The sequence below is a fragment of the Pongo abelii genome, chromosome 4, assembly GCF_028885655.2.
Source record: "Pongo abelii isolate AG06213 chromosome 4, NHGRI_mPonAbe1-v2.0_pri, whole genome shotgun sequence".
NCBI lineage: Eukaryota > Metazoa > Chordata > Mammalia > Primates > Hominidae > Pongo > Pongo abelii.
Window position 1 is genome coordinate 149,072,475 of NC_071989.2, and position 25,730 is coordinate 149,098,204.

The window sequence follows — 25,730 nt, forward strand, 5'->3', positions numbered from 1 at the left end:
GCCCCTTGAGAGGCTGAGGGCAGCGGATCACTTGAGGCCAGGAGTTCGAGACCAGACTGGCCAACTTGGTGAAACCTCTTCTCTACTAAAAAATATAAAAATTAGCCGGGTGTGGTGGCGCATGCCTGTAGTCCCAGCTACTTGGGAGGCTGAGACACGAGAATCGCCTGAACCCGGGAGGCGGAGGCGGCAGTGAGCGGAGGTGGTGCCACTGCAGTCCAGCCTGGGCGACAGAGTGGAGACTCCGTCTCGAAAAAGAAAAAGGAAAAAAAATTTGGCCAGGTGCGGTGGCTCACGCCTGTAATCCCAATAGTTTGGGAGACTGAGGCGGGTAGGTCATGAGGTCAAGAGACCGAGAGTATCCTGGCCAACATGGTGAAACCCCGTCTCTACTAAACATGCAAAAATTAGCTGGGCGTGGTGGTGCGCGCCTGTAGTCCCAGCTACTCGGGAGGCTGAAACAGGAGAATTGCTTGAACCCGGGAGGCGGAGGTTGCAGTGAGCCGAGATCCTGCCGCTGCTCTCCAGCCTGGCGACAGAGCAAGACTCCGTCTCAAAAAAAAAAAGAGGAAAGAAAAGAAAAAAAAGCCAGACGCGGTGGCTCACGCCTGTAATCCTAGCACTTTGGGAGGCCGAGGCGGGCGCGTCATTTGAGGTCAGGAGTTTGAGACCAGCCTGGCCAGCATGGTGAAACTCTGTCTCTATTAAAAATACAAAAATTAGTCGGAAATCGCTGGAACCCGGGAAGCGGAGGTTGCAGTGAGCCGAGATCGTGCCACTGCACTCCAGCCTGGGAAACAGAGCGAGACTCCGTCTAAAAAAAAAAAAAAAAAAAATTAGTTGGGCATAGTGGCCTGTGCCTGTAGTCCTAGCTACTCGCGAGGCTAAGAGGGGCGTATGGGTTGAGCCTAGATGGAGCCAGTGCACTGCAGCCTGGGTGACAGAGGGAGATTCTGTTTCTAAAAAACATTAAAAAGAGTAACAGGAAGTTTCACCTGGGCCGGGGTTGGAATGTTTATCTAGTTTAGCAGCGAAGTTCTAAGATAAGGTCTGAAATACAATTTACATCTTGTAAAGACTCCACTCCCCTCGCCCAAGCACTAGTTGTAAAAGTTGATTTGATCACAAAGTGACCCTGCGTGGTTGTTTTGGGAGCGCAGAGGCTGGAAGCGAAGGAGGTGGGGGCGTTTCGAGAGCTGTGGACCAGGTGACTGCTGAGAAGGAGACAGTAAGCCGGGGACACAACTGAGGAAGAGCTCTCCAGGGATTAGGAAAGGCTACGTCCTTGTCACTGCTGTGTGTCCCCAGATGGACAACTCCTCAATTGTCTGGAGGTCGGGGGCGTGTTGGACAGTCCTGGTCGCTGAGTCATGCTGAAACACTCTCGTTTTGACTCACTCTTTGTGACGTAGGTCTTTCTCGCCAGTCAAGAAAATATAATCCGAAAGCAATCTCCGGGCTGGCTTTAGCTCAGCGGTTACTTCGACCATTCTTTGATTGCAACAACAACCTCTCTCGGTTGTTCGAGACCCGGGGGCGCTCTCCAGTCCTTTTACCTCTCTGGGCGGTTCGAGACCCGCGGGAGCTCTCTGGGCGGTTCGAGACCCGCGGGAGCTCTCCAGTCCTTTCACCTCTCTGGGTGGTTCGAGACCCGCGGGCGCTCTCCAGTCCTTTTCACTGCTGAAGTTCAGCTCCCTTTCCATGGTAAAAGGAACCAGGGCTCCTTGGAGAAACGGCTGATTTTAGTACTGGGCAGGAAATGTAGAAATGAACGTGGAGCATCTCGTAGAGCTAGAAAGTAAGGAAATGCTTAAAAACCAAGAACAACCAAACTCAACTTTTAAGGTTTTTTCAGTGTTTAGTATGTTCATGTGTTTGTTCTAACAGTTGCCTGTATACTTGTATCTTCTCGCCCTTTTTTACTGAGGCCCACAGGATTTTTTCTTTCAAATCTAGTGGATGTTCTAAGATATACCTTAGACTTGATCATTCCATATAAATTTTCCTAGGTTTCCTTTCGATATGTAGACCCAAGTTTTCTTTTATTATAGTTTTGAAGATTACATCGGTTCCATTATTTTATTCTTCTTCAGAGACTGCAATGTATGTTGGATCTTTGCCTCTATACCACTTTCTCTCTGATCCTTTGAATTACTTTCTTGATTTTATTTTTATTTCATTGACTGTTTTAATACCTTTCCTCAATACCAGTTATTATATTTTAAGTAAAAGTTATTCCTCTTTGGAAAAGCTTTCCTTATGATTTAGTTTTCTTTTCAGAGACTTTTTTTTCTTCCATATCTCCTGCTTTTTTACAAACTGTTTGCTTATTTTGTTCTTTGTCCATTTCTGTTCTGAGTTATTTTTCTGATTCATGGCATTTTTTTCATGTTACCAAATGATTGCTTAAGGTTATCTAATTTAGGTTGGAGTACTGTGTTTCAGTTTTCTGGTTTAATGGTTAGTTTTCAAAAAAATATTGATTTTCACTTAACATTTTTCTATATACCATATCTGCAATTTTCTGTGCATTTTGAAATGTTTTATTTTCCAATTTCAGCAATTACAAATGAGGCAGTAGTGTGGGTGCCTTACCAGCTTTCTTACTTGAAGAGTGCCCTGTTATTTTTGTTTTTGTTTTTTTTTTTTTTGAGACGGAGTTTCGCTCTTGTTGCCCAGACTGGAGTGCAATGGCGCGATCTTGGCTCAATGCCATCTCCGCATCCCCGGTTCAAGTGATTCTCCTGCCTCAGCCTCCCAAATAGCTGGGATTACAGGCATGCACCACCATGCCCGGCTAATTCTGTATTTTTAATAGAGGTGGGGTTTCACCATGTTGGCCAGGCTGGTTTCGAACTCTTGACCTCAGGTGATCCACCCACCTCGGCCTCCCAAAGTGCTGGGATTACAGACATGAGCCACTGCGCCTGGCTGGAGTGCCCTCTTTCGTTGGTAGAACAAAATGCATTTTTCCCCCAAATAGGAAGCCCTTTTTTGGAGAGTGGAGCACAGGCTGATATCTTGTGATTTTGTGATTTTCTTTTATATTTGTGAGACTCTTAATTTTCTTTTTCTTTTTGAGACAGGGTCTGTCTCTGTCTCCCAGGCTGGGGTGCAGTGGCACCATCTTAGCTTTGCAACCTCTTCCTCCTGGGCTCAAGCGATCTTCCTGCCTCAGTCTCCTCCAGAGTAGCTGGGACCACAGGTGTGCACTACCTCACCCAGCTTTGTATTTTATTTTTGTAGAGATAGGGGTCTCGCCATGTTGCCCAGGCTGTTCTCAAATTCCTGAGATCAAGATCCGCCCACTTCGGCCTCCCATAATGTTGGGTTTACAGGAGTGAGCCACCGCGCCCAGTCTGGTACTGTTATTCACTGCTTGCTTCCTTTCTCTTCACCTTGAAGCCCTGAAGGGGTACCTCCCCTTCAAGTCGCCTCTTTCCTCCTGCCTTTCCTCTTGCCTTTGCAACATTGCCATTTCCAGTCTCAAACAATTTCACCCCCTTTTAAAATATGTCTCAGTTCTTTCATCTACCAGATCTCGGACATATTGTCAGTATTTCTCCACTCAAGATGGGACTGTCTTTTTCTGGTGGTTGTTTAGCCTTTCTGTGCCATCTTGGCTTCTCTTCTAGAGCATGGCTCTGTAACTGGATCTGCTGGTTTTGGATGTATATATCTGCTTTTATATAAAATGGGGTTTATAATTTTCTCTGTCTGTAAATTATGTTGTAGCCATAGATGGTTTTATTTGTTCTCTTTAGTTTTGTTGGATTATAGGATGTGTGAAGAGATTCAAATTTAGGTAACTGGCGTTATTCTATAGGAATCTGGAAGCCAGAACATTTGTTTTTGTTTTCCATAAAAAATGTTAATTGTGGTAAAATACACAGAATATAAAATTTGGCATATGAACCATTTTACACCTTTTTTTTGTCTTTTTTTTTCCTTTTTGTGGAGAATGGGGTCTCACTATATTGCCCAGGCAGATCCCGAACTTCTGGGCTCAAACTATCCTCCCACCTCTGCCTCCCTAAGAGCTGGGATTACAGGTGTGAGCCAACATCCCCAGCCCATATGAACCATTTTGAAGTGTTCAGTTCAGTGGTGGTAGGTACATTCACACTACTATGCAACCGTCACCACTATCCATCTCCAGAACTCTTCATCTTTCAAAATTGAAACTCTATACCCACTAACTCTCCATCTCCCTTCATCCCTAATCCCTGGCAACTGACATTCTGCCCTCAGTCTCTATAAATTTGACTACTCTAGGTATCTCATAGAAGTGGAATCATACAGTATTTGTCTTTTTGTGACTCATTTATTTCACTTAGCACAATGTTCTTTTTTTTTTTTTTTTTTTTAGAGGGAGTCTCATTCTGTCGCCCAGGCTGGAGTGCAGTGAGTGGCATGATCTCGGCTCACCGCAACCTCCGCCTCCCAGGTTCAAGTGATTCTCCTGCCTCAGCCTCCCAAGTAGCTGGGATTACAGGCACCCACCACCACGCCTGGCTAATTTTTGTATTTTTAGTAGAGATGGGGTTTCACCATGCTGACCAGGCTGGTCTCGAACTCCTGACCTCAGGTGATCTGCTCACCTCGGCCTCCCAAAGTGTTGGGATTACAGGCATGAGCCATCACGCCCGGCCAGGACAATGTTATTAAGGTTCATCCATATTGTATCATGTACCACAATTTTATTCCTTTTTAGAAAGGATAAATAATATTCTATTGTATGTCAATACTACAATGGAATATTATGAAAATGGAAGATTTTGTTTAGCCATTGTCCGTCAATGGACATTTGGGTTGTTTTGACCTTTTGGCTATTATGAACAATGTTGCTAAGAACATAAGTATACAAATATCTGTTTGAGTTTCCGTTTTCTTTTTTTTTTTTTTTTTGAGACGGAGTCTTGCTCTCTCCCCCAGGCTGGAGTACACTGGTGTGATCTAGGCTCACTGCAACCTCCACCTTCTGGGTTCAAGCGATTCTCCTGCCTCAGCCTCCTGAGTAACTGGGATTACAGGCGTGTGACACCAGGCCCAGCTAATTTTTGTGTTTTTAGTAGAGATGAGGTTTCACCATCTTGGCCAGGCTGGTCTCGAACTTCTGACCTCATGATCCACCCACCTCAGCTTCTCAAAATGCTGGGATTACAGGCATGAGCCATCACGCCCGGCCTAGTTTCTGCTTTCAATTCTTATGGATATATACCAGAAGTGGAATTGCTGGATTAAATGGTAATTCTATTTTTAGTTATTTAAGTAACTGCCATACGGTTTCCCATAGCAGCTATATCATTTTACATTTCTACCAATAGTTCAGAAGGGCTTCAATTCCTCCACATCTTCACTAACATTTATTCTGTCTCTCTCTTTCTCTGTGTGTGTGTGTGTCATTGATAGTAGCTATCCTGAAGAGTGTGAGGTTGTATCTCCTGTGGCAGCTTATTTGATTTTAATCTTTCTTAATCATTAGCGTATTTAAAACTCTAAGTTTGCCTTTACGTACTGCTTAGTTGTAGTACACAAATTCTGTCATGTAGTGTTTCATTCACTTCTAAGTATTTTTTAAGCAGAGTCTGATCTAGTAATATGTGATTTAGTTTCCAAACAAGTGGGATTTTATTTTAGCTATCATTTTTACAAATGTTAATTCCAGGATGCATTGTAGTAGGAGAACATTGTCTGAATGGGGTTGGATATTTGGAATTTATTGATGCTTCCTTTATGGCCTAATGCATGGTCTATTGTTGTAAGTGTTACATGTATATTCAAAAAGAATGCCTGATTATTTTGGATCTACATATTTTTAAAATTGTTTTTTAGCTCATTCATATCCATACTATTTTCAGGTCTATGTGATCTACAGTTCTTAGAGATGCATGTTAAAACATTTCCAACTACAATTGTTGATTTATGTATTTTTTCCTATTTATTTGATATAGTTGGAGATTGTATTGTGGATGCATGTATGCTTATGATGATTGTATCAATTTTGTACTGTTTACTAATTAAACATTTTAAAACTGTGAGGCATAACATACATGCAGAAAGTTTATAAGATATATATGTAGATTTAAATAAATGCTTATAAAATGAATCCATATATTCACTACTATATAATCCATATAATCACCACTAAGGATAAGAAAACGTTGCCGACCGGGCGTGGTGGCTCACACCTGTAATCCCAGCACTTTGGGAGGCTGAGGCGGGCAGATCACCTGAGGTCAGGAGTTCAAGACCAGCCTGACCAACATGGAGAAACCCTGTCTCTACCAAAAATACAAAATTAGTTGGGGTGGTGGCACATCCCGGTAATCCCAGCTACTTGGGAGGCTGAGGCAGGAGAATCACTTGAACCCAGGAGGCAGAGGTTGCGGTGAGCCAAGATCGCGCCATTGCACTCCAGCCTGGGCAACAAAAGAGAAATTCAGTCTCAAAAACAAACAAACAAACAAACAAACAAAACAAAACAAAGAAACTTTGCCAACATTCCAGAAACCCTGTATCTCTCTTTTGATTTTCACAACCCCTTCACTTTTGGAATTAACCATTCACCTGATTTTTATTTTATTTATTTTATTTTATTTAGAGAAGAGGGTCTTGCTATGTTGCCCAGGCTGCAGTACAGTAGCCATTCACAGGTATAATCATAGCGGGCAACAGCCTTGAACTCCTGGGCTCGAATGATCCTTCTGCCTCAGCCTCTCAAGTTGCTGGGACTCTAGGCATGCACCATTCTGCCCAACTCCATTTACCTGATTTTTATTGATTTATTATTATTACTGGTATTATTTTTGAGACAGAGTCTTGCTCTTTCACCCAGGCAGGAGTGCAGTGGGGGTATCTCAGCTCACTGCAGCCTCCGCCTCCTGGGTTCAAGGGATTCTCCTTCCTTAGCCTCCTGAGTAGCTGGGATTACAGTTGCCCGCCACTAGGCCCGGCTAATTTTTTTTTGTATTTTTAGTACAGATGGGGTTTCACCATGTTGGCCAGGCTGGTCTTGAACTCCTGACCTCAAATGATCTGCCCGCCTTGGCCTCCCAAAGTGCTGGGATTATAGGTGTGAGCCACTGCGCCCAGTCTCATTCTTCAGGAAACCATCTAGTTCAATTTAGCTTCAAAGGTTCCCTTTTTGGTACAGTGGGATCTTACCTCTGGTCACTTCAAAAAAGCAATTCTGGATTTCAGAATCTTTAAACTCTCTTGGGACTGGTAAGTGGTTTGAGTCTCAAAGGGACCTAAGTCATGGGGTGTTTGGAGGTGCTCAAGTTGGCGTCTTGGGAAAGGAAATGGAATGGAAATTCAACACCCCACAGCAATCCCAGATAACTCAGAAATCTCAAAGAGAGGCTTCTTTCAGGGCTTTCTAAAACCCTTTCTAAAACCAATGGAAATGTTTGCACTCTGGCTGAGGAATATCCACTTGACCAGTGCTTAGATGAACATGCTGTAGGTACTGGATTATCTTCTGGGGCAATGCATCAAAGTCCCAGATGTCATGGAATGTACGTTCTGGTGGAATTGCCCTTCAGAGTACCTGGGGAACAAAAGATGATCCTTATTACTAAAGATGATCCTGTGGCTTCAGGCACTGACCAGTGCTTAGGTGAACATGCTGTAGGTACTGGTATTATCTTCTGGGGCAATGCTTCAAAGTCCCAGATGTCATGGAATGCACATTCTGGTGGAATTGCCCTTCAGAGTACCTGGGGAACAAAAGATGATCCTTATTATTAAAGATGATCCTGTGGCTTCAGGCACCCTCAAGGCCTCTTGTATTTCTCCCATAACTTTCTCCAAATATGTGTGCAGATTCTTTAATCCAGCATATATTCTAACAACATATTTGTGTATGTGTACATATATGTACCAGGATGTGTATTACTGCAGCTTTATGATAGTGAAACTTAAAACTAGTACATTTATACTTGAATATAATGCAGCTGTTACAATACAAGTGATCTAGGTTTATATGCAGTGACTGGAAGGATCTCCAAGACATGCTGTTAAGTAGACAATATCCAATAACAAGATTCCCAGCAAGCCAAGAAAAACCTTATGTTTTGTGTACAGTTAAATATACAGACTGAGGAAAAGGACTGGAAGGATACACATTGAAATATAAACAGTGGTTAATTGGAGAAAAGTAGGAATTTGGGGAAGAAACATTAGCTGTTTACAGTGCACATAAAAAGAACAGATGTTCCTGTGGTATTAAAAATGGAAATAATTTTTAGGCCAGGCATGGAGGCTTACACGGGTAATCCTAGTGCTTTGGGTGGCCGAGGTGGAAGGATCTCTTGAGGCCAGTTCCAGGTCAACCTTGGCCACATAGGAAGACTCCGTCTCTGACAACAACAACAAAAAAGGCTGGGCCCGGTGGCTGAAGCCTGTAATCCTAGCCATTTGAAAGGCCAAGTCAAGTGGATCACTTGAGATCAGGAGTTCGAGACCAGCCTGTCCAACATGGTGGAACCTCGCCTCTATTAAAAAATACAGAAATTAGCCGGGTGTGGTGGCGCGTGCCGGTAGTCTCAGCTACTTGGGAGGGAGAGGCATGAGAATCACTTCAACCTGGGAGGCGGAGGCTGCAGTGAGCTGAGGTGGTACCACTGCAATTCAGCTTGGGCAACAGAGTGGAGACTCCATCTCAAAAAAATAAAATTAAATAAATAAATAAATAAATAAATAGAAAAAAAAATTAGTTGGGCATGGTGGCCTATGCTTGTAGTCCTAGCCACTCGTGAGGCTAAGAGGGGCGTATGGGTTGAACCTAGATGGGGCCATTGCATTCCAGACTGGGTGACAGAGGGAGAGTCTGTCTCTAACAAAAAAATTTAAAAAGCGTAACAGGACGTTTCACCTGGGCCGGGGTTGGAAGGTTTATCTAGTTTAGCAGCGAAGTTCTAAGATAAGGTCTGAAATACAATTTACACCTTGTAAAGACGCCACTCCCCTGGCCCAAGCCCTAGTTGTAAAAGTTGATTTGATCACAAAGTGACCCTGCGTGGTTGTTTTGGGAGCGCAGTGGCTGAAGGCAAAGGAGGTGGGGGTGTGTCGAGACTTGTGGACCAGGTGACTGCTGAGAAGGAGAAAATAAGCCAGGGACACAACTGCGGAAGAGCTCTCCAGGGTTAGGGGAAGGCTGTGTCCTTGTCACTGCTGTGTGTCCCTGGCTGTACACTCCAGTTGTCTGGAGGTGGTGGCGTGTTGGACAGTCCTGGTCGCTGAGTCATGCTAAAGCACTGTTGTTTTGACTCACTTTGTGACGTAGGTCTTTCTCACCAGTCAAGAAAATATAATCCGGAGACAACCTCTGGGCTGGCTTTAGCTCAGCGGTTACTTCGAGTGTCCTCCAACCACCTCTCTGGGTGGTTCGAGACCCGCGGGTGCTTTCCAGCTCTTTTACTGCTGAAGTTCAGCTCATTTTCCATGGGGAACCATGGAGAAATGGCTGATTTCAGCACTGGGCAGGAAATATAGAGATAGACAGGGTGCATCTCGCAGTGCTAGAAAGTAAGGAAGTGCTTGAAAACCAAAAACAAGCCGGGCGCGGTGGCTCATGCCTGTAATCCCAGCACTTTGGGAGGCCGAGGCGGGCGGATCACGAGGTCAGGAGATTGAGACCATCCTAGCTTACCCGGTGAAACCCCGTCTCTACTAAAAACACAAAAAAATTAGCCGGGTGTGATGGCGGGCGCCTGTAGCCCCGGCTACTTGGGAGGCTGAGGCAGGAGAATGGCGTGAGCCATTCGGGAGGTAGAGCTTGCTGTGAGCCGAGATCGCGCCACTGCACTCCAGCCTGGGCGACAGAGCAAGACTCCGTATCAAAAACAAACAAACAAAACTCTTAACTTTAAAAATATTTTTCAATGTTCAGTAATGTTCATGTGTTTGTTGTAACAGTTACTTGTATACTTGTATCTTCTCATCCTTTTTGCCTGAGGCCCAGAGGAGTTTTTCCTACAAATCTAATGGATGTTCTAAGAGATATCTTTTTTTTTTTTAAATTGGCTGTGTTAATACCTTTTCTCAATACCAGTTATTATATCTTAAGTAAAAGCTCTTCCCTTTGGACATCTTATAATTTAGTTTTTTTCTGATTTTTTTTCTTCTATTTCTCCTGCTTTTTTACAAACTGTTTTCTTAGTTATTTTGTTCTTTGTCTATTTAGGTTCTGAGTTATTTTTCTGATTCATGGCATTTTTTTCATGTTACTAAATGATTGTTTAAGGTTATCTAATTTAGGCTGGAGTACTGTGTTTCAGTTTTCCGGTTTCATGGTGAGTTTAAAAAAAAAATACGGATTTTCGGCTGGGCTCGGTGGCTCAAGCTTGTAATCCCAGCAGTTTGGGAGGCCGAGGCCGGCGGATCACGAGGTCAGGAGATCGAGACCACGGTGCGACCCCGTCTCTACTAAAAATACAAAAAATTAGCCGGGCGTGGCGGCGGGCGCCCGTAGTCCCAGCCACTCGGAGAGGCTAAGGCAGGAGAATGGCGTGAACCCGGGAGGCGGAGCTTGCAGTGAGCCGAGATTGCGCCACTGCACCACAGCCTGGGCGACAGAGCGAGACTCCGTCTCAAAAAAAAAAAAAAAAGCATGGATTTTCACTTAAAATTTTTCTATATAATATGTCTGCAATTTTCTGTGCATTTTGTAATATTTTATTTTCCACTTTCAGCAACTGCAAATGAGGCAGAAGTTTGGGTGCCTTACCAGCTTTCTTAGTTCAAGAGTGCCCTCTTTTGTTGGTAGAACAAAATGCATTTTTCCCCCAAATAGCCCTTTTTTAAGAGTGGAGCACCGACTGACGCCTTGTGATTTTGTGATTCTCTTTCATTTCTGTGGGACTCTTAATTTTCTTTTCTTTTTCTTTTTCTTTTTGAGACAGGGTCTATCTCTCTCTCCGAGACTGGAGTGCAGTGGCGCCGTCTCAACTCACTGGAACCTCTGCCTCAAGCAATCCTCCTGCCTCAGCTTCCTCCTGAGTAGCTGGGACCACGGCTGCGCGCTACCTCGCCTGGCTAAATTTTGTATTTTATTTTATTATTTTATTTTATTTTATTATTTTTGTAGAGACAGGCATCTTGCCATGTTGCCCAGGCTGGTCTCCAGTTCCTGACCTTAAGATATCCGCCCTCCTCAGCATCCCATAATGTTGGGTTTACAGGAGTGAGCCACCGCACCCAGCCTGGGACTCTTACTCATTGCTTGCTTCCTTTTTCTTCACCATCAAGCCCTGAAGGGGTACCTCCCCTTCAAGTCGCCTCTTTCCTCCTGCCTTTCCTCTTGCCTTTGCAACATTGCCATTTCCAGTCTCAAACAATTTCACCCCCTTTTAAAATATGTCTCAGTTCTTTCATCTACCAGATCTCGGACATATTGTCAGTATTTCTCCACTCAAGATGGGACTGTCTTTTTCTGGTGGTTGTTTAGCCTTTCTGTGCCATCTTGGCTTCTCTTCTAGAGCATGGCTCTGTAACTGGATCTGCTGGTTTTGGATGTGTGTATCTGCTTTTATATAAAATGGGGTTTATAATTTTCTCTGTCTGTAAATTATGTTGTAGCCATAGATGGTTTTATTCATTCTCCTTAGTTTTGTTTGTTTATAGGATGTGTGGAGAGATTCAAATTTAGGTAACTGGCGTTATTCTATAGGAATCTGGAAGCCAGAACATTTGTTTTTGTTTTCCATAAAAAATGTTAATTGTGGTAAAATACACAGAATATAAAATTTGGCATATGAACCAGTTTAAAGTGTTCAGCTCAGTGGTGGTAGGTACCTTCACACTGTTATGCAACCATCACCACTATCCATCTCCAGAACTCTTCATCTTTCAAAACTGAAACTCTATACCCATTAACTAATAACTCTCCACCTCCCTCTATCCCTAATCCCTGGCAACCGCCATTCTGCTTTCCGTCTCTATAAACTGGACTACTCTAGGTATCTCATAGAAGTGGAATCATACAGTAGTTGTCTTTTTGTGACTCGTTTATTCCACTTAGCACAATGTTTTATTTTGTTTTGTTTTGTTTTGTTTTGAGATGGAGTCTGGCTCAGTCGCCCAGGCTGGAGTGCAGTGGCACAATCTCGTCTTACTGCAACCTCCCCCTCCTGGGTTCAAGCGATTCTCCTGCCTGAGCCTCCCAAGTAGCTGGGACTTCAGCCTCCTGCCACCATGTCCTGCTAATTTTTTGTAGTTTTAGTAGAGACTGGGTTTCACTGTGTTAGCCAGGATGGTGTCGATCTCCTGACCCCGTGATTCTCCTGGGATTACAGGCGTGAGCCACCGCACCCAGCCAGCACAATGTTCTTAAGGTTCATCCATGTTGTATCATGTACTACAATTTCATTCCTTTTGAAAAAGGATAAATAATATTTTATTGTATGTGAATACTACAATGGAATACTATTAAAATGGAATGTTTTGTTTAGTCTTTGTCCATCGATGGACATTTGGGTTGTTTTGACCTCTTGCCTATTATGAACAATGCTGCTATGAACATGAGTGTACTAATATCTGTTTGTGTTTCTGCTTTCAATTCCTTTGGGTATATACCCAGAAGTGGAATTGCTGGGTTATATGGTAATTGTACTTTTAATTATTTAAGTGACTGCTGTACTGTTTTCCATAGCAGCTATATCACTTTACATTCCCACCAATAGTGCAGAAATGCTTCAATTTCTCCACATCTTCACTAATACTTATTCTCTCTCTCTCTCTCTCTCTGTGTGTGTGTGTGTGTGTGTGTGTGTGTGTGTGATTGATAGCAGCTATCCTGAAGGGTGTGAGGTTGTATCTCCTGTGGCAGCTCATTTGATTTTAATCTTTCTGAATCATTAGTGTATTTAAAACTGCAAGTTTGCCTTTAAGTACTGCTTTAGTTGTAGTACACAAATTCTTCATGTAGTGTTTCATTCACTTCTAAGTATTTTTTAAGCAGAATCTTATTTAGTAATATGTTATTTAGTTTCCAAACACATGGGATTTTATTTTAGCTATTGTTTTTACAAATGTTAATTCCAGGATGCATTGTTATAGGAGAACATTGTCTGAATGGGATCAGATCTGTGGAATTTATGGCCGAACACATGGTCTATTGTTGTAAGTGTTATATGTATATTCAAAAATAATGCCTGTTTATTTTGGATCTACATATTTTTAAAATTGTTTTTCTTTTCAGCTCATTCATATCCATACTATTTTCAGGTCTATGTGATCTACAGTTCTTAGAGATGCATGTTAAAACATTTCCAACTACAATTGGTGATTTATGTATTTTTTCCTATTTGTTTGATGTAGTTCAAGACTGTATTGTAGATGCATGTATGCTTATGATGATTGTATCAATTTTCTACTGTTCACTAATTAAACATTTTTAAACTGTGAGATATAACATACATGCAGAAAATTTATGAGGTAAATACACAGATTTAAATAAATGCTTATCAAATGAATCCATATAATCACTACTAAGGTTAAGAAAGCATTGCCAACATCCCAGAAACCCTCTCTCTCTTTTGATTTTTACAATCCCTTCACTTTCTTTTGGAATTAACCATTCACCTGATTTTTTATTTTATTTATTTTTATTTTATTTAGAGAAGAGGGTCTTGCTATGTTGCCCAGGCTGCAGTACAGCAGCCATTCACAGGTATAATCATAGTGGCAACAGCCTTGAATTCCTGAGCTCAAGTGATCCTTTTGCCTCAACCTCTCAAGTGCTGAGACTGTAGGCATGCACCATTGTGCCCAGCTCTGTTTACCTGATTTTTATTTATTTATTAATATTTCTATTACTATTATTATTATTTTTGAGACAGAGTCTTGCTCTTTCACCTAGGCAGGAGTGCAGTGGGGGTATCTCAGCTCACTGCAAGCTCCGCCTCCCGGGCTCAAGTGATTCTCCTCTCTCAGCCTCCTGAGTAGCTGGGATTACAGGCATGTGCCACCATGCCCAGCTAATTTTTGTGTTTTTAGTAGAGACAGGGTTTCGCTATTTTGGCCAGGCTTGTCTTGAACTCCTGACCTCAAGTGATCCTCCGACCTCGGCTTCCCAAAGTGCTGGAATTACAGGCGTGAGCCACTTGCCCGCCCCTCCATTTACCTGATTTTTATAATAATAATTTTCTCACTCTTCTTTATATCTTTACCACTTATATATGAATGCCTGGGTGCTATAATTTAGTTTTCCTATTTTGATTAGTTTCATAAATATAGTTATATTGAAGTGTTTGTTTTGTTTTGCTTCTTTTGTTCAATAATACATTTGTAAGATTTATCCATTTTGTTTTTGTTGTGGCTTACTATTCCATTTAATGAATATAAGATGATTTATTTATTCATTTTAATATTGATGGATATTTGTAGCATTTCTAGTTTTGGTTCATTGTTCATAATAACTGAAACCCAGAAAAAACAGATATTCACGTCTTATACATATGTCCTGTGGCACTTCAGCATATATTTCTCCGGGGTACATACCTAGGAGTCAAACTGCTAAGTATTTAGTGGATTCATGTCTTCAGTTTTATAGTTTTGCCCAGTGGCTTTCCAAAGTATTTCTACCAGCTTACACATCTACCAGCAGTGTATCATGTCCCCAGTGTTTGGCATTGTACAACTTTAAAAATTTTTGCCAATTTTATGGCTGTAATTTGGTACCTCATTGTGTTTTCATGAAAAAAGACAAAATATTCATTTTAAGTGTATAGAATAAATTCACATAATGTATTTTCTTTTTCTTTTTTTTTTTTTTTTTTTGAGACGGAGTCTTGCTCTGTCGCCCAGGCTGAAGTGCAGTGGCACAATCTCTGCTCACTGCAAGCTCCGCCTCCCGGGTTCACGCCATTCTCCTGCTTCAGCCTCCCCAGCAGCTGGGACTACAGGCGCACACCGCCACGCCCGGCTAATTTTTGTATTTTTAGTAGAGATGGGGTTTCACCGTGTTAGCCAGGATGGTCTCGATCTCCTGACCTCGTGATCCACCCGCCTCGGCCTCCCAAAGTGCTGGGATTAAAGGCGTGAGCCACTGCACCCGGCCCACATAATGTATTTTCTTATTTAACCTTGAATGCTGAATAGTGTGCATCTTTTTTTTAAAAATACATCTTTAGATAAAACAGTATATTTTCAAAAAAGTACCCAAATCATAAATTTACAGCTCTATGAATTAATACAAAGTAAACAAAACCATGAAATCACCACACGTCTATAAATAGGACTGTTCCATAAAGCCCTTCTAGAGCCTCCGGTAGTCACTTCTCCCACACTTGTCCTCAGAAGAAAGCTTTAAGGTGATTTCTAATATTATGATTGTTTTGTTTTTTCAACTTTGTATTAATGAAATAATAAGTGACTGATTTTCTCATTCCTCCTTATGTTCCCATCCAGGTACGAACCAGGCCCGACCCTACTTAGCTTCCGAGATCAGACGAGACCAGGCATGTTCAGGATGGTATGGCCAAAGACCCTCATTATGTTTTTAGATTCATCTATTTTGTTGTGTGTAGCAGTTGCTTATTTGCATTGCTGTATGGAAATGAAGTCAAAAGACTTAATACTTTTGAAAGTAGAAATACTTTGGAAAGCAATTTGGGCTCCTCAATATAGTATAGGTTATGAGAGCTACAACAGTGCTTAGCAAGAGGTTTGGAACATAGAACGTGTTTATTACACTTTTTTTTTTTTAAGATGGAGTTTTGCTGTTGTTGCCCAGGCTGGAGTGCAGTGGTGGGATCTCGGCTCACTGCAACCTCTGCCTCCAGGGTTCAAGTGATTCTCCTGCCTCAGCCTCCTGAGTAGCTGGGATTACAGGTGCGTGCCACCACGCTCAGCTAATTTTTTGTATTTTTAGTAGAGACGGGGTTTCATCATGTTAGCCAGGCTGGTCTCGAACTCTGACCTCAGGTGATCCATCCACCTTGGCCTCCCAAAATGCAGGGATTACAGGCGTGAGCCACTGTGCTTGGTCTATACTTCTTATATTTGCAGGCAAATATCTTTTTACATTTGACAAATTGCCTTTTTATTTTTGCTTGAGTTTCCCTAAATAAAACTTCCTTGTTGTACTTATGTATGGTTCTATAATGGTGAATCAAGCCATTTACATTGGTGAATGAGAAATTGCATATTTCATGAATGCATGGAATAGTTTATGGTATTTATTCAAAATATTACACACACTTCTGCTTCCAGGAAGATGGAGTAAATGTAATATTCCCTATTCATCCTGCTAAAACCCCAAAGCATTGTACGTAAAACAAATGTAATACGATGAAAGGCAGACAAAAGGCAGACCAGCTAGGGATCTCAAGACTCAAGGTACAACACAGTCGTAAGTTTTTTTTTTCCTTTTGTATTCCAGACTTGGAACTGAAGAAGCTGGCAATCTGGAAATGCCAATGGATGCAGATTTTAAAAGCCCCAGCAAAAGTCTGCTTTCTCTATTCATTAGGACCAGGATCAGGAAGAGGACAGCTTAGCAAGACATAAAATTCTTAGACAATAACTGTTCTGCCCCAGCCAAACACCAAACACACACACACACACACACACACACACACTCCAACAACTATGGCCCCACCCATTTCAGCAAAGGCTGAGTAGGAGCCTAGACTTCCACCATTGAGCAGCTATAAGAAGTTACCCCAAGACCCCACCAATGTGGTGTTAAAGAAGGCCAAATAGGGGACAAGATTTTTATCCATGCTGACCAGTTATGAGGTTCCCCCTTTCCCCTGTGAAATAAAAATAAAGCCCATAGATCCCCAGGCAAGATGAAATGGACTCCTTGTTGCAAAAGAGACCCCAGAAAACTTTAAAAGCTGGATTCTATGGCTTTGGCAAGGTAAGAGGTCGGTCACACCTCAAAACTCCCCTACCTCATTAACTGCTTCAATACTTTCTTTCCTACAGTTAAACGCCTGGGACTACAGTCGTGTGCCACCATCCTAGGCTAATTTTTTTTTTTAAAGGTTTTTGTAGAGATGAGGTCTCAGTATATTGCCCAGGCTGGTCTCAAACTCTTGGGCTCAAGCAATTCTCCCATCTCGGCCTCCCAGAGTGCTGGAATTACAGGCGTGAGCCACTGCACCAAGTCAGAAAACTGAGTTTTAAAAAGATTAAGATTTTTATGTCTATGTAGCTTTCTGTATTACTTTTAAAGTCTTTTGATTGTCACTTTGGTTAAATGAATATTATTTTACAATGACCCGTGATCCTGTTTTGATCAAATATTTTGGGCCTTTTAACATCTTTGACAAACGTCCTCAAAATCAATCTTAAATTAAGTCTTTTTACTTAGAATTAACTTTGAGATTTTCTAATTGGGCCCCTAAAAAGCTTCAACAGATATATCTCTCATTTTATAGAGATATTTTAAGTGATTAGGCTTGTTTGGTAAATTATATAAAAACATTGTCAAATAATAAGCAATACTAGATCTTCCTCTAATTACACTATATGTTGTTGATATAAATGTTTCAAAATTTATATAAATTCAGAAAGATCTAATGTGTTATCAGTCATAATTCTGGTTGTTATCTTAAAATACTACATATAATGTAAATAACTAAATGTTCTTGTCAACTGAGAACTTTCATTAGATTTTAACCATAGCCATTCTAAGTTTTTGTCATCTACAGTTACTGTTTTTAATTCTTCTCTAAAAACATTTGCAATAAGCTATAATCCAAATTGCTTTTTATCGAAAAGACTTTAACATATTTGAATACCAATTTCTCACTTGGAATAACAAAGTTCTTCCCTCCGCGGAAGACTGGACTTCAACACCAGTATCTGACACCAGACTTAAACAGACTAGGGCTCCACCTCATAGCTGAGAAGAAGATGACAGCTGAGGTGGACTGCCTGTCCAAGATGCTGGACCAGGCCTGTATTTTAACTCGCCCACTTTTGACTTATGACAAATTACCATTGCCATTGCCTCAAGTACCTGCATTATTGACTGATTACCCTGACGCTGGGAATATTATGTATTCTGGAGATCCTGTGTTGCGCTAAAATGCTTACCCTTGTATTCCATTTTTAGATACTTCTAAAATTTTTCATCCACTTCCAAGTCAAAATCCCTTTCCCAGAGCCTAAAATCCTCACTTTAGAAAACATAGTTACCATGCTCCTTGTTAATCAAATACTCCATTACCTTAAAGAATACCCCCAGACTCTAGATAGTGACCCTCAGCAATTTGTATGGAATTTATGATTTCTCTCTTGGTTTAATTTTTTTTATAACTAAAATGGCCACCTCTGTTTCACTCTTCACAATTTTAGTTTTATTGACCACTTCTGTTACCAAACCCACACCTTAACCCTTACCCTTTTGAGTAAAAGATAATTTTACTATTTTTTTAAAAAGGTTTTTGTAGAGATAAGGTCTCAGTATATTGCCCAGGCTGGTCTCAAACTCTTGGGCTCAAGCAATTCTCCCACCTCAGCCTCCCAAAGTGCTGCAATTACAGGTATGAGCCACTGCACCAAGCCAGAAAACTGAGTTTTAAAAAGATTAGGATTTTTATGTCTATGTAGCTTTCTTCTTAGATTCCGGACTCCCACCCTTGCTACTGTACATAACCACTGAATGCCCAAAGAAAAAATAGCCAACACTGACAACAGCTCCTGTTTGTTAGATATCATGCCTCTGCAGGCTTCTAGAAGGCTTGCAACAAAACCAGCTCGTGGTTCACTCACATAATAGATATCTTGTTCATAAATGAACATATAAATGGGCATACCCTTGGAGGTATAACTTGTGCCCCTTGAGGATACACTTTCCTATATAGAATTGAGTCAGATCCCCCAGTTCAAGAAAAGGCACACAGATGCATAAACAGCTGACAAGTTGAAGGACTTTGCCTTCTAGGTCATTATGTCGCCCTCTTTTCCATCCATCTCAATCATAAAGAAAATCTTGCTTTCCAATAAGCTAAAAGAGAGCTACCAAGAGGATATCAGGATATGTGGTAGCATAGTCTTTGGGGTATAATTTTTCTCAGCTACGGAGTATACACTAACAGAGATATGATAAAAAAAATGCCAGCCACCATAGGACAAATTGCTGAAACTACTGCAATAAGTATTATGACACAGTAAAAGTCCTCAAATTCTTTCGCTCAAGTGGTTTTAGACAATCAAATTGCACCAGGTTTTCTCATTGCTAAACAAGGGGGAATTTGCATGATACCCCACACCACTTGTTGCAGTTATATCAATATTATAGGAGATTTAACAACCCATGTAGGTAAGATCACCCAACAGTCTGCCTGGTTACAGGAGGTACAAACCACAGATCCCCTTAATGACGTTTTTAGCTGACTCATTGCAGTATTAGAAATTACTTCCAGTCCATCTTACAAACCCTTGTCATTATCATGTCACTATCTTGTTCCTATTTTTGATAATCAAAGTACTCATAAGATCTATAACCAACTACTTCAAGTCTGTAGCTAAAACCAAAGTTATGGTAGCACAATGCATAGAAATGACAGACAACATAAACATAAACTTACCTTCGCAACTTTTTTGTTGTTACTGTTTTTCTAGTCTCAAAGGTTCAAAGGGTCTTAATAGCTGTCTGCCTCCTTCTTTGCCTGGCCTAAAATATTCAATTGGTAGTGAGTCTCTTAGCCACATGAGTCCCACTGACAGACTAGATAGACGTGGGGCAGGTATCCACGCCATCCTGGGAGTGACATGGGACATGTTAGAAAATTTAGCCATCAGTGCTGTCTATGGCAGATTTCAGCCTAAAGCTGGAAAATGTGAAATAAAAATAAAGTCCCTAAGCCCCTAGGTGAAACAGAATGGACTTCTTGTTGCGAAGAGACCCCAGAAACTTTGAAAACTGGATTCTATGGCTTTGGCAAGGCAAGAGGTCAGTCACACTTCAACACTCCCCTACCTTGTTAACTGCCTCAAAACTTTCTTTCCTACAATTAAACAGAAATGAGTTCCTAAAAAAACTGTCTGAAAGATTTCTCCCTCAACCTCAAGAGACCTCTTGATGTCATGGCTGACCTCCCCTCTTTTATCGTGGTTTCACCATGACTACTGATCAGCCTTACTAAACATTCCATTGTGATACTGACCACCGACCACAGACTGACTGCACCTAGTCCACAGAGGCTGTGCACAAGATGCCTTTGTGTTCTGTTTCACCTTGTTATATATAAACAGCCACCTTCCACTTCACTTTAATGTTAAATCTCCACCCCAAAATGAACATGGAACATACGTAACATATATGTTTATACTCTTTGCATGCATTAGGGTTTTCTCAAATATTCATAGATTCTCCTATAAGCTACTGAATATGTACATATAGCTCATCTTTTTGGGCATAAATCCCAGCTTCTCCCTTTTGTCTCTGAAGAAGATGCTTTTAATTTTGGCTGGATGTTTCATTTCCCAACCTGCAGATTGTAAGCATTTATAGGAAATAAAACTCTCTTTTTTCTTCTTCCTCAAATCTCATGATTTGTTAATACTTCCCTTCCCCGCAGGGGAGATTATATGAGAAGACTGGACTTAGACCTCTACCCAGTGGTAATGTGGCCATCCTCACTGTGGTGTCAGGGGAGCCAGAACTTCCATGCTTACCCAGCAGTAACAATGAGCTCCCTTCTTCAGGTGGCAATGGAGGCTCTGTGGGGAACCTGGACTTCTGCCTGCACCTGGCAGTAATTAGGTGACATCTCCTTCTTTCTCTGTTCCCCCTTCTGCCTGAATGGTATCAGAGAAATCCAACGAAAACAGAAGGCTTAAATAGGATCCAGAGTAGCAGAATATAATATGAACATATCCAGGTTTTAATGAAAAGTTACTTATCATACCAGAAGATCTCCAACAGAATGAAAAAATGACAATCAACAGATGCCAACATTGTGATGACAGAGATATTGGAATTATCTGACAGAGATTTTAAATTAGCCATTGTAAAAATGCTTCAACAAGCAATTATAAACATTCTTGGAATGAATGAAAAATGGAATGCATAAGCAAAGAAATAGATGATAAAAGAAGAACTAAATGGAAATTTTAGAACTGAAAAATATAATAACTGAAATAAAAACCTCAGTGGATGAGGTGGGTGGGTTCAGCAGCATAATGGAGGGGGCAGAAAAAATAACAAGTGAACTAGAAGATAGAATAATAAAAATTATCCAACCTAAACAACAGAGAGAAATTAGACCGAAAAAAATGAACAGACTTTGATAAGTTATGTACAGAGCAACCGCTAACATGTTATACAAAGAGATGCACTCAAAAACATAGTATTAACTCAAAATAGAATTTTAGAAAATATTAAAGTAAGATGAGGGCACGAAGAATAAAACAGAGAAGTGAAAATCCAAATGAACAGGAGGCCAGGTGCAGTGGCTCACATCTATAATCCCAGCATTTTGGGAGGCCGAGGTAGGAGGATCACTTGAGGCCAGAAGTTTGAGACCATCTTAGGTGACATAGTGAGACCTTGTCTCTGCAAAAAAATAAAAATAAAAAAGCCCCAAAATGAACAGTTAGTAAAATACAACCTAGATTTCCTTTAGTAACAATTCTCCTCATATCCTTCCTTATTCTTCTTTTTATTCTTCTCTATGATTACCTATTAATGATGAAATACTAGATGTTTTACTTTGTATTTCTTCATAGGATTCCTCTGAATATATTTCTTTCTTTCTTTCTCTCTCTTTTTTTTTTTTTTTTTTTGAGACAGTCTCACTGTGCTGCCCAGGCAGGAGTACAGTGGCGCAATCTCAGCTCACTGCAACCTGTCTCCCAGGTTCAAGCGATTCTCATGCCTCAGTTTCATGGTATTACAGGTGCACACCACCACTCCTGGCTAATTTTTGTAGCAGTAGAGACAAGGTTTCACCATGCTGTCCAGGCTGGTGAACATGTTTCTTAATCGTATTCATCCTTTTTAGAATGACAGGGTGGCTTCTCAAAGGTACCATTGGGATCACCTCCAAGTTCTGCAGAATAATTAACTTTTTTTTTCTTTTTTGAGACAAAGTCATACTCTGTTGCCCAGGCTGGAGTGCAGTCGTGTGATCTTGGTTCACTGAAACCTCTGCCTGGAGGGTTCAAGCAATTCTCCTGCCTCAGCCTCCCTGGTAGCTGGGCTTACAGGTGTGGGCCACCACGCCTGGCTAATTTTCATATTTTTAGTAGAAATGGGTTTCACCATGTTGGCCAGGCTGGTCTGGAATGCCTGACCTCAAGTGATCCACCCACCTAGGCCTCCCAAAGTGCTGGGATTATAGGCGTAAGCCACCACCCCTGGCCCAGAACAAGCAACTTTCAGCCTGATTCTTAAGCATGGGCCTTTATGATAACATTTGTCATTATAAAATAATTTGTGAGTTGCTCCCTCACTGCCAATTTAATCTTTTTAAATTTTAAAATCTATTTTATTTTTAAAAATTTTACTTCTGACCCATGAGATGTAATTAATATTTGTTTTTATAATGAAGCGTCAGGTTTGTTTTTCTTATAAATGACCTTTCATGAATATTTACTTCTGTGTTCAGAAAATTTGTTATTCTTATTACCTACTAGTTTTTCTGTAAATTTTCTGGATATTATAATGTTTATAATCATATTAACTCTAAATAAAGAGAGTTTTATAATCATATTAACTCTAAAGATAGAGAGTTTTAACTCTAAATAAAAAAAGTTTTATATAAGAAGGTGTATGTTCTCACTCATAAGTGGGAGCTAAGCTATGAGGATGCAAAGGCATAAGAATGATACAGTGCACTTTGGGGACTCAGGGGTGTAGGGTGGGAAGTGGGTGAGGGATAAAAGACTACAAATTGAGTTCAGTGTATACTGCTCTGGTGATGGGTACACCAATATCTCACAAATCACCACTAAAGAACTTACTCATGTAACCAAATACCACCTGTTCCCCAAAATCCTACGGAATAACCTCTTTATACCTTTTCCCCTTCTTTTTCTAACCATGGAGAATGCCATGTGAACACCTCAGACCTTTATATTTTTCTCTTGTTGTATACACTGGTTAGGCTCTTTGGAACAATGATGACAGTGATGATTAAAAGTGATGATAGCAGACATCCCTGTCTTGTTCTGGATTTCAAAGGGAAAGCTTTCATCATTTCACTATTAAGTATGATGTTTGCTTTAGCCTTTTTTTTTTTCCTGGATACCCTTACCAAGTTAAAAATATTCTCTTATATGCCTAGGGATACAGCTAAGATCTGCTAAAAATCTTAAGATTAATTAAGATTATTTTAAAATCATGAAAGGATGTTGAATTTTATTAAGTAATTTTTCTGCATGTACATAGATAATCATGATTTTCCCTTTAGTTCATTAACTTTGCATATATACTAATTACTTTTATAATGTTAAGTCAACCTCATATCTTGGGGAAATTCTACTTATGCTGTATTATTCTTTTTTATGTACTACTGGATTTCATTTGCTAATAATTAGAATGGGTTTTTTTTTTGCATTTATTTACATTAATGACATTAGACTGGGCTTTTCCTTTTTTGTATGTATTTTTTTAAATAGGATTCACTATCAGGTTATTTTAGCATTAGAAAATCATTTAGGAAGTGTTCCTTCTTATTAATTAGGATAGTTTGTATATAATTGAAATGATTTAATTTTTCTTTTCTTTCTTTTTCTTTTATTGAGACAGGGTCTTGCTCTGTCACCCAGGCTGGAATGCAGTGGTGCGATCATGGCTCACTGCAACTTCAACCTCCTGGGCTCAAGAGATCCTCCTGCCTCAGCCTCTCAAGTATCTGGGACCACAGGCACATACCACACGCCCAGCTAATTTTTTATTTTTAGTCGAGATGAGGTCTCACTGTGTTGCATGGGATGACCTCGAACTCCTGGGCTCAAGCCATCCTCCTACCTCGGCCTCCCAAAGTGTTGGGATTACAGGCGTGAGCTACTGTGCCTGGCCCTAGCAATTCTTTGCTAGATGAATATTCATGTTAACATTGTTATGCCTCTGCAAATATAATTCCCAGCAGAACATGGTAATATACCATGATTGTCTCCTTTTATTCTTTCTATTTTTCCTGAAGTTAATGATTGACTTTTCTTCATGTGCTTAGTTTTCTTTGGACCTCTTGTTAATTCTTTGCACATTCTTCAATAACTCTTAGTACAGTTTTCTATGTGGTATATCATTTCAGGTAGTCAGAGAAAGTATTAATACAAAAGAGCTATAAGATACCAGAGTGTTTAGGCCCAGATCCAGAGAGGGGTAATGGTTGTGGGTTATTACCTAGTAACCAGGTAACAATGAAACTCTGGTAGCTTTAAAGATCCAAGGCTGGCATTTGGCAGTTTGGGAGGATTTCATGGGTTTGACTCATGTACTGGCTGTGAAAGTTGATTTGAGCTAAAATGACCCCGGTTTGGTCATCTGGGAAGCACTGAGGCTGGTCCAAAACTTGTGGCAGGTAGCCACTGAGTGGGAGGAGGGAGAGTGAGCCTAGACACAGCTGGGGGAACAGTTCTTTAGGGAAGGGAAGACATGGGTTTCTCTCAGTGGTGTGCATCCTCAAATGGGGGCTTCCCAAGTTTGTGTGTCCTGGTCTGGAAGTTGTGATGGGTAGAAGAAAACTTGAAACTCAGCATCATTCCTGAACCATTCAGGCCTAGGCTGACCCTACTGCCCAGGGTATACCAACTCATGACACTTATCTGTCAAGGAACCCCAAATTCAATCTACTTTCTGCATTATCTCAGTGATATATTTGCATGCTTCTTCCTGTTTGTGTTTTGGGGGCAGGTTTCATGTCCATGGACCCTCTTTAGTCCTCTATGTATGTCCCCAGCAAGCTTATCATTTCCTTGGAGATGGTAGAGAGCCCTTTTTCAAGGGGGGGTCTAAAAAGGCATGGATTCCCGAGAAGACTAGGCTGGGTCAGGAGCTGAAGAGGTTTAAGATTGGGACAGAAACTCTGGAGGTTAGCCTTGATAAGAGTCTTTTGAGACCTACTCCATGAGTAAATCTGCTCTTCACCAAGTTTCCAGATCCCCACAGTTCCTCTAAGCAGCTTCTCACTACTGTCATCTCTCCCAGGTATGAACCAAATCCCTAGTTGCCAAGACAAGTTGACAAGGTTTGAAAAAGAAACTATTTTGAAACAGAACTTCAAGGAAAAATAAGAACCCATTCTCAGGCAAATCCTGGCAGCTTTGATTAGTAAAGAAACAGCAGTCCTTGTTTGATTCAGACAGTTTATTACTTACATAGACACAAAAGGAAATAAGCAGAATTTCCAGCTCTCCCACAGGACAGCACCAATACTAAAGACACCCTGTTGCTGAGGAGCTGAGTCCATCTGCAACTAAGAAGTTTATGGCTTGCAGTTCTGCCCTAAGAAAGATGAGGCAGAACGCCTCATACCTTATCAGAACCTGGGAAGTGATAAGAACTGCCTCATGACAGCCTCCCAAGAAGATAAAAAGGTGAGTTGAAAGTGGCCTTGTGGTAGTTCCTCATAAGCCTGTTCCCCAAGGATCATAGAATGTCCTGCTAAGACTTTGATTAATTATGGTTAAGCCTTGTCTGTGTGGCCTATGTGAGTACATATAAGGTTGGCAGGTCAACGTGGCAGAGCCATGCCCCTACACCCATATACAGAAGAGAGCAAATGAACAGATAGTTGACCAGCCTGAAAAAGCAAAAC

The 25,730-nt window shown here is 41.0% G+C and overlaps 1 long non-coding RNA gene across 2 annotated transcripts; it reads left to right on the top strand.

Moving 5' to 3' along the window:
* Nucleotides 1-884: 884 nt before the first annotated feature.
* LOC129059545 (uncharacterized) lies at nt 885-21,542 on the top strand. 2 transcript variants are annotated; one of them, XR_008525521.2, is made up of 5 exons: nt 885-1,798; nt 15,415-15,478; nt 15,715-15,837; nt 16,388-16,870; nt 20,544-21,542. It is a non-coding gene; the product is annotated as an uncharacterized LOC129059545 (long non-coding RNA). The 2 variants fall into 2 exon arrangements; XR_008525520.2 differs by lacking the exon at nt 20,544-21,542 and having other exon boundaries at nt 891-1,798; nt 16,388-20,502.
* Nucleotides 21,543-25,730: the final 4,188 nt, after the last annotated feature.